The sequence below is a fragment of the Glycine max genome, chromosome 18 (genome assembly GCF_000004515.6).
Source record: "Glycine max cultivar Williams 82 chromosome 18, Glycine_max_v4.0, whole genome shotgun sequence".
NCBI classification, from domain to species: Eukaryota; Viridiplantae; Streptophyta; class Magnoliopsida; order Fabales; family Fabaceae; genus Glycine; species Glycine max.
The window spans coordinates 25,972,780-25,977,417 of record NC_038254.2 but is presented as its reverse complement, the minus strand read 5'-3'; positions in this window follow the sequence as shown (position 1 = coordinate 25,977,417).

Sequence of the window (4,638 nt, the reverse complement as noted above, 5' to 3'; positions counted from 1 at the left end):
AAGACATAAGCATGGCCCTCTATGGGTCGGTGTTCGCTTACTCGAACCCACTCAGGTTAGATTAGGGATCCATTATTTATTTTAAACACACAACAGTAATAATTACTGTGAATTTAAAGGATACTAGGCTGCCTTGCAGCGGCATTTTCCGTTTGTCCAGAGCTGGGGAAAGGACGATGATCTGCCGGTCGTGACCCTAGCCTCTACTTGCGTCCGTCCCTAAGTACTTGAAAAATAGGAAACAACATTGCGCGGCAAACTGTGACCGCATGATCGTCTTACCTTGATTGGTTTATGGCTTCAGCTTCGTCCTGGCATATGATCATTGCCTAAGATGATTCTGCCCCTGTTATCACAAAATATGAATGCATATGAGTATGCATGAGTGGTTTTAAATGCAACAATCTGGTTAGGTTTAGTTTTAATTAAGCGCTTGGGGCATCCCATGGACTGAGCGAAAAGGCTCAGGTCATCACAAACTACACATGGTTTAAAGCATAAAAATAAAAATAAAAGAACATGCGGTGATATCCTTAATTGCCCCAGATTCTAATCATAATATCGCTTGACAACATCAGAGTTTACGGGTAAAGGTAGCTCCTCGCCATCCATGTTGGTAAGCACCATGGCCCCTCCGGAAAAAGCCCTTTTCACAATGAAGGGTCCTTCGTAGTTCGGGGCCCACTTCCCTCGATTATCTTTAACAGCGTGGGACATCTTTTTTTAGCACAAGGTCCCCCTCATGGAACTTGCGCAAGCGCACCTTCTTGTCGAACGCATTCTTCATTCTTTGTTGATATAGGCGCCCATGGCTCATGGCTGTCAAGCGCTTACCTTCGATAAGGTTGAGTTGGTCATAGCGTGTTTAAGCCCACTCTAATTCTTCTAAACCTGATTCTGCTAGTATTCTCTGGGAAGGGATCTCTACTTCAAATGGGAGTACCACTTCCGTTCCATAAACCAAGGAATATGGTGTTGCCCCAGTAGAAGTTCGTACCGATGTTCGGTATCCATGCAAGGCAAAAGGCAACATCTCATGCCAATCTTTGTATGACACTGTCATCTCCTGAATAATTTTCTTAATATTCTTGTTGGCAGCTTCCACGGCTCCGTTCATCTTTGGTCGGTAGGGCGTGGAATTGTGATGCTGGATTTTGAAATCCGCACACATTTCCTGCATCATCTTGTTATTCAGATTGGTACCATTTTCGGTAATGATCTTCCTATGGAGTCCGTACCGACAAATCAACTCCCTCTTGATGAATCTGACCACTACACTCCTCGTGACATTGGTGTAGGAAGCCGCTTCAACCCATTTGGTGAAATAATCTATTGCCACGAGAATGAAGCGATGACCGTTTGAAGCCTTGGGTTTGATGGCCCCTATGACGTCTATCCCCCACATGGAAAAAGGCCAAGGGGAGGACATGACATTCAGAGGATGTGGCAGAGCATTGACATTGTCCGCGAACGCTTGACATTTATGGCATTTCCTTACATGGATGCAGCAATCACTTTCCATGGTGAGCCAGTAATAACCTACTCTCAGGATCTTCCTGGCCATAGCATGCCCATTGGCGTGCGTTCCAAACGAACCCTCGTGGACCTCCTCAATCATGTAGTCTGCCTCTTTGGCATCCACGCATCGTAGGAGAGTCATGTCATGGTTTCTTTTATATAGTATGCTCCCGCTCATGAAGAAACCGGCCGCCAATCTCCTCAATGTCCTTTTATCATTGTTGGAACCCCCCGGTGGGTATTCTTTGCTTTCAATGAAATGCTTGATATCGAAATACCAAGGCCTACCGTCCCGTTCCTCTTCCACCTGATAACAATGCACGGGTCTGCCACGACACCAGAACTCAATGTATGGTAGGCCCCCGTGCGGTGTTAGCTGGAACATGGACGCCAAAGTAGCAAGCGCATCTGCCATTTGATTTTCCTCCCGGGAAACGTGATGGAAAGAGATCTCATCAAAGGAATCAGCCAACTCCTTGATATAGGCTTTGTAGGGTATTAGCTTGGGGTCTCTAGTTTCCCATTCCCCTCTCAGTTGGTGAATCACCAATGTCGAGTCCCCGTATACTTTGAGCAGTTTGACATCAGAGTCAATTGTTGCCTGAACGGCCAGGACACACGCTTCATACTCAGCCATATTATTGGTGCAGTTAAACCCCAGCCTGGCTGCGAAAGGTATACATTAATTGTCTGGAGAGACCAATACTACTCCAATGCCATGGCCTAGAACGTTTGACGCTCCGTCAAACCATACGGTCCATTTGTCCCGGTCCTCATCTAGTTTCTCCTCAAACAAGGCCATGATGTCCTCATCCGGGAATTCGGGATGCATGGGTTGATAGTCGTTGAGAGGATGTTGAGCCAAATAATATGCTAAGGTGCATCCTTTTATCGCCTTTTGGGTGACGTAAACTATATCAAACTCGGATAGCAAGACTTGCCACCGGGCGATCCGTCCTGTGAGAGCAGGCTTTTCAAATATGTACTTAATCGGGTCCATCTTGGATATCAACCAGGTGGTATGGCTCAGTATGTATTGTCTTAGGTGGTGGGACGCCCAGACTAAAGCACAACACGTTCTTTCGAGCAGGGAGCAATTCATTTCATAGGCCGTGAACTTTTTACTCAAGTAGTAGACAGCGCGCTCTTTCTTCCCGGACTCGTCATGTTGCCCCAGCATACATCCCATCAACTCGTCCAAAATTGTCATATACAAGATGAGAGGCGTTCCGGGTACCGGTGGCATAAGCACAGGAGGATTCATGAGACACTGTTTGATCCTTCCAAATGCCTCTTGACAATCCTCGATCCAGCGGACGGTTTGGTTGTTGTGTAAGAGTTTGAACAACGGCTCACAAATAGCAGTGAGCTATGATATGAATCTAGCAATATAATTCAAACGTCCCAGGAAACCTCGGACTTGCCTCTCGGTACGGGGTTTCGGCATCTCAAGGATGGCCTTCACCTTTTCGGGGTCCACCTCTATCCCTTTTTGGCTTACGATGAAACCTAGCAATTTCCCTGATTTGACCCCAAAAGTGCACTTAGCGGGGTTTAACCTCAATTGATACTTCCTAAGCCTTTCGAACAACTTCCGCAGGTTGATAAGGTGTTCCTCCTCGGTCTTAGATTTGGCAATTATGTCGTCCACATAGACTTCGATCTCTTGGTGCATCATATCATGGAACAAAGCAACCATAGCCCGTTGATAAGTTGCCCCGGCATTCTTGAGTCCAAAGGACATCACCTTATAACAGAACGTTCCCCACACGGTGACGAAGGTAGTCTTTTCCATATCTTCTGGCGACATTTTTATTTGATTGTAACCGGAGAAACCATCCATGAAGGAAGACAAAGCGAAATTGGCCGTATTATCCACGAGGATATCGATGTGCGGCAAAGGAAAATTATCTTTGGGACTGGCTTGATTTAAGTCCCGATAATCCACACACATTCGCACCTTCCCATCTTTCTTAGGGACTGGTACAATGTTGGCAACCCATTTTGGGTACCGAGCGACAGCCAAAAAACCAGCGTCAAATTGTTTCTTTACCTCTTTTTTTATTTTCAAAGATGTCTCGGGCTTCATCCTCCTCAGTTTTTGTTTTACCGGGGAACACTCGGGATTTAGCGGTAATCAGTGTTGTACAATGTCAGAGCTCAAACCGGGCATATCTTGGTTCGACCAGGCAAAGATGTCTTGGTAGTCTTTCAGCAGGGCTGTCAATTCTTCACGGATGGGTGCAGTCATACCCGTGCCTATCTTCACTTCCTTTTTCCCACTGCTGGTTCCTAAGTCCACTAGTTTCGTCTCTTCTTGATGAGGCCCCATCCCTTGGTCCTCATGGGCAACTATCTTCTCCAACTCCGGGGGAAGTCCTACATCCTTGTCCTCCTCATCCTCCGTCTGATTCGTTTCTTGCTCGAAATCGATGGTCGGGTCCCAGGTATTAGTACCTTCGAGGGACTCGTCGTTGGATCTAGCGTTTTAAACATAAAGAAATAAGCATGCAAATGGATGAGAATGGGTAGAGACGTAGGAACAGATGAAGAAAGATCTTTGTATTAAGGAACAAAATACATAAAGCCTTAACAAAAGGAAACTCTAAAGCCTAGGCCCAACTATAGAGTTTAAAAGGCACAAAGGGTTACATTATGCTTGTTGCGTAAATGTCCGAGCGCTCATCCACTCACCAATTTCCTAGTCGGAAATCATGAGGGCATGGTCGTACCAAATCCGACCCATTCGGCGAATCATCTTCACATATCGCAATGACTTGGCCTTCGTGTCCTAGACCTGCGCTTATAAAGCTCCTACTGATGTGGCAGGGCGGGCCTCCTTTGACTTCTTGTCCCAATCGTGAGCCTTAACCTCCGCTCTTCCTTCCTGCAATGCCTTTCCTTATGTCCACTTGTGTGGGTTTATAGCCTAACCCAAACTTCTCGCGGTTTCCTCTAGCGCTTATCAGGCTGGTTATGCCGCCATTGTCCTTGCCTAAACCCATTCCGGGCCTGTAACCATTCCCCAACATCACTCGGGCCATCATTACTGCCGCATCGGACAGGTAAGGTTGCCCAGAAAAGGAATCTACAGAGGCAATGCTAACCACCTCAAAAGAC